We start from the raw sequence: 16,236 nt of genomic DNA, 5'->3' as shown, positions 1-16,236 counted from the left end.
AAGCTTTATCATGTCAGTTCCTGGATGGTGAATGATGCATCCAGCATACCAACTAACCATAATGAATTTGTACCCCTCAGGAGAATCTTAGACACTAAAAGAATGAATTCCAAAAAGGGTGTTACATATTAGATTCAATATGGAAAATAACTCTTTGGGCAGCACTGTGGTATATTTAGAGCTCTTCTGTATGAGTGCTCAGATTTACCCGGTTTACCCTCTGCTTCTCAAGTGAGAGCTAAGTAGATTTCTGTAGGGGCTGATATAGCTGCAGATACAAACAAGAAGATATTCTGGTCAAAAAAAAAAAACAAAACTAAATTGTCTTGCTTAATTTGCCATTCAGACAAGCAGATTCTGGAAAGATGCTATAATGGGAAAGAGAAAAATGAATTGCAGTTAGGACTTAGTCATAGGCTGAAGTGAACAGGAAGGATTTTAGTGAGAGGAAATGATAGTTCCTGGTCTAATTTGTCAAGATTAGTACCTATAAAATGAGCACCGGCGGGTGCAAATCAGTGTCTCCTTTTTAATCCAGTCCCCTTGGATTTTTAGAACTCTTACGGCTCAAGTCTAACCCATCCTAAGTAAGTAAATTTTCCACTTTTTAATTTATCCTTTTAATAAAACTCAGGGTAAAACTGTGAGTTAATTTCTATATGTAAATGGTTATCAACCAGTTTCCCCCTTTCATGACAACTTTAGTACAATCTCTAAAATGACGTTGCATGTAATGACAAATTTTTTTCCCAATTTTTTTTCCTATTTCAGTTTTATTAGGTAGAATTATTACAGTTTGACTGCACATATACATATATTTCATGTAAATACGTACACACAATATACTGCACATTTTTTTAGTTTGCATATACGTACTGATCGTTGTTTCTAAGAACAGATTAGAGCTTTAACTTTTTAAATTTACATAGTTATCAAAGGAATAAAGCCAGCCACAAAATAAGAATCAACAGAATGCAGTAATCCAATCATAAAGGACAGAATGACAAATTTTTTATTTGAAAGTCTGCACAGTCACACTACCTGGTAATCCTTTTTTGAAATATCTATCATGTGTTCCTTTTTGGCTTCTCTCGAAGTAGAAATCCTACAACAGCTTGTTGCAAGGAAGATGCATGCTGCTTTTTGGCACAAGCTGAACAGGGAAAAAAAAGAAATTCTTAAACAGAAAATGCCATTGATATATCCATATTTTTAATCTGTGGCAGCCCAGAAAACATCGATTCAGCAGTCCTACAAACCAAAGAGAACTTCAGCCAGTATATTTTTCCCTTACAAAGTAAAATATTTGTATGTTATACAGAACAGTAATTTCAGATCTTTTTCCAAATGATGCTTAGTAACACTTAAGAAAGCAACAATATATTTTGTCTTTTAGAGAGGTGCCATTGCAGCTCTGTGTGGCTTGGTTACTGATAAGTATTAGAGCTCCACCTTTAAGATACCGATTTAAAATTCAGACCAGGATGCTGGCTGTAGAAACTCAGTACCTTGGTCATGAAAGTTCTCCTGCTGTTTCTAAAGGGCAGGTTCCCCACTGCTGACCTGCAGCCAGATCCTTGCATTCGAAGCAGCTGCTCAGGGTTCTGCCCTTTAGAGGTCCCTCCTGACCCAAGTCAGTTTTTCTGATCTCTGGGGAATGAGTATTTCTCCTTCTTCTCCAAAAGCTGAAATCTTTTTCCAGTTCTTCCATCCCAACAAATTTCAGAGGAAGCCTTTTCTCCTTCTCTCACATTCAGAAATGAGAACTTCAGGATTTTCTCAAAATACACAGTCCCACTTGGTTTTGCGCCCCCTCTTAGTTAAAATTAAGTTACATAGTTCGGTTTAAATGTTCACCTCATCTTCCATTCCCTTTCTTTGATCTTCTGCATGTGAAAAAAATAGGCAAGCCTGTGTCACCAGAGTGGTGCTCTGTGTCTCGCTCTGTACGATCAGAAGTGACTGTTGTGCCCACATGGTGGGTCCAGCAGTCCACTCCCACTTCTCCCGTATTTAGTTATATATATTTTTTTTACATTATTCACTGAAGAGGCACTTCAGACGCCTGGTTTACTGTTTGTTTTCATTTCTTAAGCGGAGTGAACTGTCATGGCATTTGTGCTTGACTGAGCATTGTTGCTTCTTCAATCAGCAGTGTGCTGCCCCTATTGAAGTGCCATTGGCATTGACCTTCTTCATTTTCCATCTTCGCTGGGAATGAGGAATCGAAAGGGAGCGGCACAAAAGCTTTTAGGAGCTCATTTTAGCCTAAAAGTAAAAGTTTCGAAAATCATTTAACTATGTTTTGGAAAATGGGGGTAAAATGAATAGTTCTTATAATCAGGATGTTCCTAAAGTTGATTCCACAAACTTCTGTTCAGTTTTGCTGTATTTTCTAAAGGGAAGAAGTAGTAGATGTGAAAGGAACAGAACCACTTTGCAGGGAGTGCTATGTTTATCTCCGTATCTTCTGATAACCCTGGAGCCAGGATTATTATGATGTGTTGATTGATTATAGCCGTTAAGTCTCTTACTAATCAGTTTCATCACTTATTCTCAATTCACACACTTGCACCTTTGATTTCTCTTCCATAACAGGGTGATATGGGCTGTCATTGACTAATGAAGAACAGAATTGGTTTCGGCATGAGACAAACGGAATGCCGACACCAATCCTAAAATGCATTAATCTTTAATAATCCACATCTGCATGTTTATAAATGATATAACCGGGGATTGTTAATGTTGATCTTCTCCCTTCCAAACAGAAAATGACACAGGAATTTGTACTTGCAAACTACATTAAATGCATATAGCTGAATGCCAAAAATGTGACCTTGCTGAGGATGCCAAATGGGTTAATCCATTGATTTTTTTTTTCAAGTAGCATATTGTACTTTTGCTATTGGATAAATCAGGTGATTTCCTGAGGAAGGCCAACCAGCCCAAATGCTCCCTTTCTTCTTTCATTTATTCAGCAAAGTGCTGAATGCATTCTATGCTGTGGCCATGTTTCTAGGAAATGGAGAAAATACACTGAACATAAATGACAAAGGTCCTGTCCTCATGAAACTTATATTCTAGTGAGAAAGACAGGTAATAAGCAAATAAGCATATAACTTACAGTCAGGGGGTAAAAATCAGGTTGCTTCTTTAGATAGCAGTAATTAGGGAAGATGTCTCTAAGAAATTGATATTCAAACAAGAGGCTCAGTGAATGAAAGTCAAAAGCAAGCCGTGTAAATGTCTGGGAGTGAGGTGTCCAGAAAGAGCAAAGAGCAAGTACAAAGGGCCTGAATCAGGAATGTGTTCAGTGTGCTGGGCTGGGGACACGTTTTAGGTTAGAGGCTAACTCAGGGCCAGCTTGTATAGGGTTTTTTAGATTATGATTGGGATTTAGGAACTTAAGTGTTCTGGTGGAGAAGGTGGGGAATGACGTGATCCAGTACACGCTTTGAGAGGATCATTCTGGCTGCTGAGTGGACCGTAGAGGGCGTGGGGAGGAAGCAGGGAGACTGGTTAGGAGGCTGCTGCAGTGGCCTAGCAGAGGATTGGTCATGGCTGGGCATGTGGGTAGCAGCAGTGAGGACAGAAGGTGCCCCAAGAAATCGGTAAATGGCGGTTCTGTACAAGGGAAGACAGACGAAGGAGCACATTTTTGAAGGGGGATCTAGAGTTTGGTTTTGAAGATGTTGCACTTGAGATGCCTGCTGGGCAACCCAAGGGAGATTTTGAATAGGCAGTTGGTTATACGAGACCCTGGATTCAGAATAGAGATCTAGGCTGGAGGGAAAGTTTGTGAGTCATTAGGGTTCTAGATGAGATCACCGAGGGCACCTAGCCTGCGTCACAAGCACCTGGAGAGCTTGTGAAAGCACAGAAGGCTGGGCCCCACACCCAGTGTCTGATTCAGTAGGTTTGGGGTGGGGCTGGAGAATTTGCATTTCCAGCAAGTGCTCAGCTGATACTGAAGTTTCTGCTCTGGGAACTACTGACCTGGGGAATGAGTAAGGTCAGTGCTTCTCAACTCTGGCTGCAGGAAACCTCCTGGGAATGCCGGAACAAGGCCAGCCCCCAGAGATGCTGACTTCGTTGGTCTGACTGGAATACTCCACAGTACTTTTCTTTAGAGCTCTCCAGGTAATTATTATGTGTAGCCAAGTTTGAGAAATCCTGAGAGAAGAATTCTGAGGACTGAACCCTAGGGCACTCAGAAACATAGAGACCATGAACAGGAAAAGGAATAGCCAGTGGCAGAAGTGGAAAACAGGGAGAGTGTGGCGTTCTAGAAGCAATACAGAGAGAGTGCTTCTGGAATATGGAAGAGACCAGCTGTGTCCAGCAAGCCTAACACTTCTCCCGGAGTGTTCTGAAGGCATGTTTTAAAAGGAAGCTAGGATTCCCAGTTATGATCATGCATGTATTGATCCTATAAAAGCTTAGGAATAAGCTTTTAGCTCATTTTTTAAAGCAGCATATTGCCCTTTTTTGCCTTTATATTAAATATGTAGTGATTCAGTTGAAATTGTAATGTCACAGGAAAAAAATTCTTGTGATAGAATAACTTATCTTCACAGGCCTAATTCAGTTAGTGATAGAATCCTTTATTTTCACAATTATTCCTTTAAGTCTGTTTCACATAAAATCCATTTAAATTCTACTTGGAAAAAAAGGCAAAAATGTGTATTTGTAAAGAGCTGCCCCAGTGTAGAGTTTTTTTATGTTGCATCGTTGCTTTTTATTAGAAGCGGACAGAGGGAACTAGTTCGGTATTCCCCATTGCAGTACTACTGGTAGTGACTTTGTGTCAGATCTTTGCTCTTAGAGCTAATTTCTTTTGCTTAGGGTATCCATCCTGCCCCTTACCTGCCTGGCAAACTCCTACTTATCCTTCAAGACCCAAGTCCAGTGCCTACCTTTGGAAAGTCATACCGAACCCTCTGTGCCAAAGAAAATCCAAATGTACCTGCCTCCAGGGTCCTCCAGCTAGCCCGGGAGCCTCTCGAGGGCAGTGAGCATTTCTTCCTTCTTACCCCTGGTACAAGAACAAAGCCTGGCAAGTAAGAGGCACTCAGTAAACGTTGGCCAAATGAAAGAGCTCACAGTTCTCTTGGAATAAACAGGAATTCAAGAAAAAGTTCTAAAATTGATGACTGATATAACATCTTTCTGCCTCTGTGTTCCTGGGATTATTCTGTTTCCCCTCTTTCCTAAAAGAGATTCCACTATGATAGATTATTTTACTTTCTTTTCCTTTCAAAAACAGAACCTGAAATAGTGGTCCCAAGATTTGTCCATTTAAACCAGACCTTTACATATGAGATGCTGCCTAATTCTAATCCCTTATACACAGAAATTGTCACACAAGTATTGTAGTAAAATTCCAGAATTATCTAACAGCCACGTTTTTCATTGTCTCATCTTTTTAATAAATATCTATCTTTAATAACTAACTATATCTTCAAAGAAAATGGCCAATTAAAAACAGGTTTGCTCTGGGGAGGGTTTTATCACTACCCAGACAACATTCCTGTTCCCCAAGTAGCCACTGTCAGCATTGGCTAGATAAACATGGAGTGTGCAATATTATTTATTGACTAGAATTTGGGCTTCAGCAACACATAAGTAATAGACTCCAGATATTTGAGAGTAACAACTAGAAGAAGGTAAAAAATACCTACTCATGAAAAAGGTACACTGCAGAGGCATACTTGCTGATCTTAAAATCTGGAATAAAAGAACAGATAAAAAATACATGAGGATATGGTCCAGAATGTCTTCCTTCCTCTGTGTTGCCGCAGTCCATAGGCCACACTCTCAGAATTGCCCCTCTATCAAGGGCTCCGTGTGACCTAGACTTGCCCACCTGGCCCCTCTGGAGTCGCCCCCAGAGTGTTGCTTTGCCCACAGCCAGGCCCTGTCCCTGGCCATCCTTTGCTCCTAAGAGGCATACACCTGAAAGCATCACTGTTTCCTCCCCACCTTGGCACCCCAGGTACCTTTACTTAAAATAATAAAGTAGTGCTCTGTGTTGGCTATACATCTTAGAATGTTGAGATTTCAGTCATAAGGCTTGGAGTTATTTTGTAAGTTTTTCAGCATAATACAATGCTTTAGCTTTCTGTCTTGTTACTATTAAAAGTCATTTTATTCCAAGGATTTAGAAGCCTTAAGTTTTATCACAAAAATAAGCTCTCATTATTAAGTGTAATTATACATGCAGTGAATTTTTAAAGCTTTTGAGAAAATAGTGTATTATTTTAGTACATAAATTGACACTTAATTCCATATCTAAATAGAAAATATATAGAAACCATGTTGCCTACAATGCCAGTATTTTTTCTGTTGGTCCCAAATTTACATATACTGTGCTATTTTCCTCAAATTCTAGTAAAATTAAACTCCTAAGCTGTGGATCTTTTCCTAGCTTATTTTGCATCCAGAAGTAGCACAAAAATGCCTATGCACTGACCATCCGTCCCACCTTTCGGTCTAGAAAGTGTGGTCCCCCTCTGCACGGGGCATTCGGGCACTCCTCTGTGGGTCACTGTTATAGATGCAGATCGGTGAGCATCAGTGTCTGGTGCTTTCCACAGCTGCTCACGTTTACACTTGTCCTGACACGTTCGGACCCAGAATGAGAAATCTGTGACAAGAAAGGATGGAGGCGAGTGAAACTTTTATTATAGGAAAAAAAAGTGCCTTGGCTTTAAAAAAGGCCTGTCTCTATCAGGCCATATAGAGCAGCGATGAAGTGGAAAAAAGGGAGCAGGCAGGCGCCTCATCTAATCTTTCTCCTGGGGGCCCAGGTGGACAAATTGGCAACCCTGTTCACAGCTTTTTTTTCCCTCTCCCCTTTGTACCATAAGAACTGCTAATCGGATCCATGCTGCTGCAACTGTGGTTAGTTATTAACAGAATAAAAGCAGATTTCTTCAAAAGAACGGGTGGGGGAAACGACTATACAAAATTGCAAGGTTGTTAGAATCTTAAATGCACAGCAGTCGATTTTTCCCCTTATTCTGAATTATACGATGAATACAAGTCTTTCATCTGTCACTGTACCCGTTTCTTCAGAAGGCAGCCAAATATTAAGCTTCTCAAACAAAAAAGGAATCTTAGAAAGAGGAAAAATATTGAGGAGGAATAAGAATGGGTAAGAGTAGGGGGAAATTAGGTTTTGTTTTTATTAATTTGTCCTCATGAGAGAAATAGAAACTGCTGCTCTCTGGTTTCCCCTCCCCTGCCTCTTACCTTACATCAAAGCGAGGATTAGGGCAGATTTAGCTGGTAGCTGTTCTGCGTTTCTGTCTGGTGTTCTGCATGAGTGAAGTTCAGAACCTACCACTTCCTTGTAGACGACGGAGTGCTCCGGATTGAGACTTGCCGTTGGAGGACAGCCCAGCTCTGTTACATCCAAACACAAATCTACTTCCCTTTCCCCAAAGGTTTTTCTGGACCCCAAAGGCTTTTGGATTGTATACCCATGCTTTAAAGCCATTGAAAAGGGTGTATATATGTGAGAATGCTGAATATAGCCACCGAGCAGATGTCAGTGTGGTGGTCTGCGCACTTCAGTGCATCTCTGATGCTCCGAAGGGATACCTCCTGAGAGGCTCAAGTTGCCCAAAGATGGAGCGGCTCCTGCTTTCATCCAAACCACATCTTTGGTTATATTACCTATTTCCTAGGTATGTCCTCACACCTTAAGTTAACTAAAATTGATCAACTTTCCTTAAGGTTTTATCTTTTATTTATTGGCCATTTTTTTTCCCCTGAAAGAAACAGTTTTCGTTCACTTCGTCAGAGTTTTTGGGGGATTACAGAACATCTGAACTGAATGGCGCTGGGCACAGAGTGGGTAGCCAGGTCAGGCCACGCTGCTCGGGCCTGACAGCTGTGGAGCAGGATTGGAAATCGTGCCTCTGTGCAGTCACCGGCTCCTCTCCCACACCTTCCCAGTCTCCTAGGAATAGTCCATACGAAGAATGCTATGTTTAATGCTGAGAGACTTTTGTACGTTAAGTGTTTTAGAGCTCTGGTTTATTTTGAGACCTGAATAGCAGAGTCTAGAAGTCTGTTTTGCCTCGTATCCCCTGACTTGACTTGTGCACCTTGTGAGAGCCTTTTTGTTTCTTGTCTTGAGTTCTCTGTAGAAAAGTGTCTACCCAAAAGGACTTTAATGAGTTTCAGATAATGAGGCTATCAGACTGGCTTCACATGAAAGACATTAAGTAACTTAAGTACTTAATAACAGAGGGCAATTGGAAAAATTCTGGTTTGGATCCAATGGGCTAGATGAAATAATAATGTATTATAACAAGTTTACAAATAAAAACAAACCAATACACCCCACAGAGTTTGTAGTACAGCCCTGTGAAGGCATGATTCTTCACAGGGTGCACCTTGCTCGCTTTGGTTCTTACTTGTCACATGATTGGCCTCTGCAGCTACTCTGCCCTGGACTCCAGCAGTAAGGCTGCGGGGAGGACTCCCGACCCTCGGACTGCGTGCAGGAGGGGGAGTGGTTGGAAACGTAACCCTGCAGGTGTTGACTGTGTTTAGAGTGAAGACATGTGGCTCCTGTAAGGGTCCTGTCATTTTCAGGGCATCTTGGGAGTTTTCTCATTACCTTGATGGCTCAGAAGCACACAAGTCGAATATGCCTCCGCTGTGCTAATTCACCTGTTTTTAGGACCCAGTGACACATCAGCAGTTAGCAGTATCTTGGGTAAGGACTTAGGAAATCTCACCCTATTTTGAATGAAATGTTGAACCATCAGACCTGGAAAGGTTGTCATCCAAGGCGCAGGCTGGTGTGGTCTGGGTTCCAGTTAGAGGGTACAGGTAGAGGAGAGCGTTATTTCCTGTTTTATACTGCTCTGATTCGAGGTAGGGTTAGTTCCCAGCAAAGAATTGTGTTGACACCTGTTCACAGCTGCCTCTCTCCCCTCCGTACCCTGACACAGCACCTTCTGGTAAGAGTGAGATCCTATTTAAAACATGCCAAACAGTCGTGACTACTGTGAGCCCACAGTCAAACCCTTCAGTAAACTGTTCACTATAACCACCCAGCTGCAACCTGAGCAGATTCCATATTTTAAATGTCTGCTTTGGAGCATGTTGAAGTTGATGGCATTCAGCCTGCTTCGTGAATCCGAGAGTAAGAAAGATTTTTTTTTCCTTTATTGAAGCAAATGAAATAGAAGACACTGACAGAAGACGCTATACTCAAAATCATTTGTGCGTTTTCTGACTCATCTAAATAAATGCCTAGACGAGGACATTCGATGAATGTATTGAAAACTCATTTTTCACTCACACAGTTGTTATTAGGCATTATTATGCAGGTAGTTAAGTTCCCTGAAGAAATGAGCAGCTAAATCCTTGGTGCTTGCACTGCAGCGCTGCACTGTGTAACTGCACTCTGCTTGGGTACTGTCTCAGGTAGAATGTTCAGTGATTTCCACACATACGGAGCCCACCATGCAATCCACCATTGCCATCTCAACAAAATCATGTTTGTCGTTTGTCATGGCAGAAGAAAAGATCCTAACTAGTAAGTACCTCATGTTTCAGAAATAAAAGGAGTAGCTTCTACTATGGTAAGAAGTTACAGTGCCCTTTCCAGCAGGATTGGCAGCGTATAAGAAATATATCCTCCAGAAGATCTGTGAAGTCAGACTGTGGCAGATGAGGCTCATGTTGTTAAGAGAGGGCTGATTTCCATTTCCATAGCATGAAGAAAGTATGAGGATGTATTAGAAAAAAGCACCCAGTGTCGTCTTTGGATGCAGCAGAACTGAATAACAGGAAAGTGCAGAGTGAAAGCTGGTCTGCGACGTGATGTATTGATAATCAGCAGCAAGAATTTCTACAGTGTGGTTTTCTTCTTAAACTCCTCACTAAAGTTAGTAAGGATTCTTGAAGAGTAGAAGAATAATTCAGTGGCTAATTGCTAAAAACTGTGAAGTATATACTGATTTTTGTAGCAGCATTCCAGGGAAAGAACTTGGTTGTAGTAGAATGATTCACAAAGTGACTGAAAGTATTCCTTGTTTCTTCTCAAAATTCGGCAACAGCCCCAGCTGGCAATTTAATTCACATAAATTCACAGACCCTACTTTTTCTGACAAGCCTGGCTCACTTGTTAATCTCAAGAAATTTATGAATAGGGTCCAAGTCTTTGTCACTAAACACCTCATGATCCCCATGTTCCCTAAAGACCCTTATTGAGGAAGATTGACCAACAAAATTGTCAAGATTTCTATGGTTAAAGGAGTCATTCATATTAATTTTAAGAAGCCAATCGTCTTGAATTGATAATGGAGGAATATCGTTTAGGACATTGCCTTGTATATGGTAAGTACAGAGTGTTTTTTTAATATCATTTTTTACTTTCAAATAAAAGCATCTCCAATTTAGATGAGAACTGGTAAGACAAGTAAACGTGTATTCCAGATGTTGCTCGCGCTTTATCCACTTTTGCCCAAAGTCAGCTGATGTAGTAAAATTGGAGGGGGAGAATGGATTTCTGCAGTAAAACTGAGATCAAGTAGTGTGTTGTTCAAACTCCAGATTTGGCACGTTGATTAGTTATATCACTATTCCATCACATAACTAGATCCATCTTAGGTTGGTTGATCTTCTTAGCTACCACAGTGTAAAGGGAAGAAATGCATTTTCTCTGGCCACTACAACTTTTGAAAAATGGGATTTCTGAGGATTTCTTTGTCTGTTAATATTATATAGAGAGAGCACAGTATCACTTAAAAAGGGATGAATGATTTGTTTGCCAGAGGTAGTTCCGAGTGGTGTGTTTGGTTCTTACTGTGTTCCTGTAGTTGTATGCCATAGTAATTTAGAAAAGAATTAAACAGGGAAACTTCAGCTTCAGTAAATGATTAATGCGGGAGTCCTGTTCATCTCATGTGTACTCCCCACTACACAACACAACACACACAGTGGTAGAGTATAACTTAATCATGATTGCATCTGATCAATAGTTCTGATTTGCTTATTTGTTACGGTTTGGCCAAAAATAATTAGGGCAGTAAGACTGCAAGGAATCACTTCTCTAAAAATACATTTGCTAAATGCACTTGCCATTTAAGTCTTAGAACTGCACTTGTATTAGGTGCTGGGGAATCCCGTGCACCTTATGCTAGATCTAATTTGAAGAGGACGTAAGCAAGATTCTGTTACTGACGTTTATTTATGTAAACGTCTTTACGTATGGAGAGTGTACCAGCTTTATCTGTCATTGCTGTTGTTAATAAATACCATTTACTAAGTCTCTGAGCAACTGTCCCTCAATGTTTCTTTAATTATATTATCATTTAGAATAGGGGTCAGCAACTACCACTTTTGGGCCAAATCCAGCTCGCCACCTGCTTTTGTAAATAAAGTTTTGTTTATGCGAATTTGTTTTATATGTTATCTGTGGCTGCTTTTGTACTGCAGCAACTGAGGTGAATAGTTGAGACAGAACATATGGCCTGCAAAACCTAAAATACACAGTATCTGGCAGTTTACAGAAAAAAAAGTTTGCCTGTTCCTTACCTAGAATAATACGGTAAAACTACATAATTACTGATAACTTATAAAGATCTAATTAATTATTAGTCTGTGCTTGGTTTCCAGAGTAATAAGCCACACATTTATTTATTCAACAAATATTCATGGAATATTTACTATGTCTGGTTCAGGGAATATAGTAGGAAAAAACACCAAATTCTCTGTATTCATGGAATTTATATTCTGGTGAGATGAGACAAACAATAAACAGAGAAGTAAAATAAGAACTATGGAGACTGTTAAGAGCGTGCTGCCTGTAAGAAACAGAGCTCAGCACTTGCAAGTACTCACTGCTCCACCGTCTTGCTCTATGAAGTATACCAAGCGGTAATGCGTTCATGTCTCAGTCTGCTCACTGTAAGTTACGCATTGCTGGATTGTGTGCTAATTTACCAAAAATATACATATTAACCTGTTTTCTCCCAGTTTTGTTACATACTGTATTCCCAGTGTTTCGTTAGTAAAAATGTTTAGTTGATGATTATCTTGATCCAGTTCTTAAAAACTGTTCTTAATTAGAAAAATTATCCTCAAAACCTATCCTAGTGTTAAAATTCTAAGGAAAATATTAGCAAACACAATACAGCAGTATATTAAGAAAATAATGTCCTATGACTAAACGAGATTTATTTGATGAATGCAAGATTGGTTCAAGGTTAACAACTGCATTAATATAATATACCATATAAACAAATTTAAGGGAAAATGTCATCTTCTTTAATAAAATTCAATACCCAGTTGTGATAAAAGCAGTCAAGGAAACAGCAATCAATCTCAACATGGTAGACTGCACATGCCTTAAAGCCAACATCTTGTGTGGTGGGGGAATCATCAGAGACATTTCCACTAAGGTAGAAACAAGACACAGATGACCACTATCTCCACTGCTATTAAACAGTGTTCTAGAGATGTTAGCCAGTGCAGTTAGACAGGAGAACTCAAAGGCATAAGAATGAGCATAGAAGAAATAAAACTGCCTCTCTTTATAGATGGCATAATAGTAAGCCTGAAAAACCCCAGAGAATCAATGATAAATTAACTCAAACTATTAAAGAATTTAGTGCAGTGGCAGGATGTAAAGTTAACATACAAAAAGCAATAGCCTTCCTATATGCAAGCAATAAACGATTAGAGGGCATACTGGTAGGAAAGTAAATCCTATTCGTAGTAGCAACAAAGAAGATTAAATGGTTAGGAATAAATTTAACATAAAATGTGCAAAGTTTTATGTACCTGAAAGAAACAAAAGGAGACTTGAACAAATGAAAGCCATCTCCTATTCTTGAATAGGATGAACTCAACCATCGTCAGTTTTCCTTATGTTGATTTACAATATCAATGTAATCCCAATACAGATATCAATAAGTTATTTCATATAGTTAAGTTGAAACTGAAGTTCATGTAGAAAAAACAAACTGCTAGAAAACACTGAAAAAGAAAAAGCAGAGGCGGGAGTTGGGGGAAGGACCAGACTTACTAGATATTAAAACATGCTATAAGAGTAGATCTTAAAGGTTCTCATCACAGAAGATAAAATTAGATCTATATCTCTTACCACACACAAAAATAAATTCCCAGCAGATTAAGATGAAAACACGTGTGTACTTGGAGAAAACTGGATTGAGTTCCTCCTGAACTTTGGTGCAATGAAAAGCTTTCTAACAATGACTTAGAATCCAGACACTATAAAAATAAAGACGGACAAGTTTGATTACTTTTTTAAAAATCCCATTATAAAAGATACCATAAATAAAAGACAGCTGACAAATTAGGAGTTAATATTCCCAGCTTACACCACAGACAAACATCCCTGATATATGAAGGACTATTAAAAACTTCAGGACAGAGGACTAAAAACCCAGATAGGAAAATAGAGGAAAGATATGAACAAAAAAATCCACAAGAAGAGATAAAAAATAGCCCTCAAACATTAAAAAGTGGTCAAACTCACTCAGAATTAGAGAAATGCAAATTCAAAAATCTCAAATACCGTTTCTCACGTAAAAGACTGGCAAACATTTTTAAACGATAGCATACTCTGTTAAGTGAAGTTATGGAGAGACAGGCACTTCAGACACTGCTGGTGAGAATGTCAGTCTTTTTGTACAGAGGTACATACATAAGTCTTTTTGTATAACTCTGACTCTTAGAAACATAGAAGTATTTCATAGACCAAAAAAAAGCAAAATAGGGGGGTGGGAAGGGATAGACTGGGATTTCAAAATGTAGAATAGATAAACAAGATTATACTGTATAGCACAGGGAAATATATACAAGATCTTATGGTAGCTCACAGAGAAAAAAATGTGACAATGAATATATATATATGTTCATGTATAACTGAAAAATTGTGCTCTACACTGGAATTTGACACGACATTGTAAAATGATTATAAATCAATAAAAGTTAAAAAAAAGCAAAATAAAGTTTCAGGGAGGAAAATTTGGAAATGCTTAACCCTTTTGATCCAGCAGCCCCTCTTCAAGGAATTTACCCTAAAGATAGACCTCAAACATCACAGAAATACATATGCAAAAGATTGGAAGTGGCCTAAATGCTGATACATAAGAAAGTGGTTGAATAAGCTATGAAACTCTCACAAAAATGAAGAAAATGTTATGAACTGCTAGAAAGTACTTTTCAGGACATGCTGTTGAATGAAAAAGCAAAACCTGAAAGATACCTAGGATGTACTATTTTCATGTGAGGTAGAAGATAATATAAGAGAATATACTACTGTCTTCTCATTTATGCACAAAAAAATAGAAGATGGAAGACCTAAATAGACATTTCTCCAAAGAAGACATACAGATGGCCAGCAGAACAAGCACATGAAAAGATGCTCAACATCACTAATTACTCAAGAAATGCAAATCAAAACCACAATGAGATATCACCTCACACCAGTCAGAATGGCCATCATTAAAAAGTCTACAAATAATAAATGCTGGAGAGAGTGTGGAGAAAAAGGAACCCTCCTAAAATGTTGATGGGAATGTAAATTGGTGCAGCCACTATGGAAGTTCCTTAAAAATCCAAAAATAGAGTTACCATATGATCCAACAATCACACTCCTGGGCATACATGCAGAGAAAACTAATTCAAGAAGATACGCACGTCCCAATGTTCATAGCAGCACTATTTACAGTAGGCAAGACATGGAAGCAACCTAAATGTCCATCGACAGATGAATGGATGAAGATGTGGGGTGTGTGTACACACACACACACACAGACACACACACACAAAATGGAATATTGCTCAGCCATATAAAAGAATGAAATACCATTTGCAGCAACATGGATGGATCTAGAGGTTATCATTCTAAGTGAAATAAGTTAGATACCATATGATATCACTTATATGTGGAATCTAAAAAATAATACAAATGAACTTATTTACAAAGCAGAAACAGACTCACAGACATAGAAAACAAACTTATGGTTACCAAAGGGTGGGGGGGGGATAAATTAGGAGTTTGGGATTATTATATATGCACTATTATATGTAAAATAGATAACCAGCAAGGACCTACTGTATAGCACAGGGAATTATTCTCAGTATCTGTCTATCTTGTAATAAACTATCATGGAAAAGAATCTGAAGAAGATATAACTGAATCACTTTGCTGTACACCTGAAACTAACACAACATTGTAAATCAACTATACTGCTTTTTTTTTTTTTTTTTTTTTTTTTGAGCATCAAGGTCATAAAATATAAGGAAAGACTGAGGGTCTTTTATAGACTGGAGGAGACTAAGGAGAAAAAACACCTAAATGCAATGAGAGACCCTAAAATGGAAAAGAAACATTAAGTGGAAAACTTGGTGAAATTCAAGTATCTTTAATTAATAACATTGTACCATCTTAAGTTCCTCTTGAAACTTAGATAAAGGTTATATAAGATGTGACCTCTTGGGGTTAGGGGGTGGGCTAAGGGATATAAGGCAACTCCCTTATTAAATTTATAACTTTTCTCTAAGTCTATAATTAATTAAACATAAAAGTTTTTAAATAGAAGTTATAAAATTGTTCTGGGAATTTTGTCAGCAAAAGTAGAAATTCAGATGACTTACTGATGTTTCATTTTTTAGTTTGTTGCATCAAAATTTTGGACAATATTGTGCACGAGGTCATTGAAAAATAAATACATAGGTGTGAAGTGGTGGAAATTTATTCTAACTCACAGGGTAGTTTTTTCCAGTTTTTCTTTCCCATTGTACCTACATCATTATAGACATAGATGAGGGGGGAAAACCATTTCTTTAAAAACTCAGTTTTAATGTTAAAGCCTTCTCATAAATTTGGTTTGTTCGCTACACATGGTAATATTCTCTTTTACCAGCTTTGTTTAAAAGGTTTTACTTACAACAAACATATGTCACATAAAAACCCATGTGTTGAAGGTCTTTACTCAATTCAGTTGGTTCAGAGGGCTCTGAATTTTCTTCTTTGTATGTACAATGGACAGAAATGAGTCTTCTGTGTTTTGTTTCTCAGACATACTTTCTGATTCATCATCTGCTATGACTTTGCTTGTATCTGTGCTTATGGAGGATGAAGCTATTTCTCAGTAACTATGAAACTACTGATGGAAAGATAGGGGGTAAATGCAAGTGGAGAATTTAAAACAGCTTGAGAGAATCTATCTTTACCAT

General features: G+C 38.6%; 1 protein-coding gene and 1 long non-coding RNA gene across 8 annotated transcripts in view; one reads left to right on the top strand and one right to left on the bottom strand.

Annotated features, from left to right (window-relative positions):
- ARID1B (AT-rich interaction domain 1B) overlaps window positions 1-16,236 on the top strand; it is a 378,663-nt gene that overhangs the window by 271,848 nt on the left and 90,579 nt on the right. The window lies entirely within an intron of this gene.
- On the bottom strand, window positions 4,961-7,333 carry LOC135321473 (uncharacterized). The gene is made up of 4 exons (XR_010381206.1): window positions 7,255-7,333; window positions 6,485-6,646; window positions 5,682-5,727; window positions 4,961-5,053 (listed from the first exon to the last, which is right to left on the bottom strand). It is a non-coding gene; the product is annotated as an uncharacterized LOC135321473 (long non-coding RNA).

The sequence above is a fragment of the Camelus dromedarius genome, chromosome 6, assembly GCF_036321535.1.
Source record: "Camelus dromedarius isolate mCamDro1 chromosome 6, mCamDro1.pat, whole genome shotgun sequence".
In the NCBI taxonomy this organism is placed as follows: domain Eukaryota; kingdom Metazoa; phylum Chordata; class Mammalia; order Artiodactyla; family Camelidae; genus Camelus; species Camelus dromedarius.
Note: the sequence above shows the minus strand (reverse complement) of the source record. Positions and strands in the feature narration are given on the sequence as shown.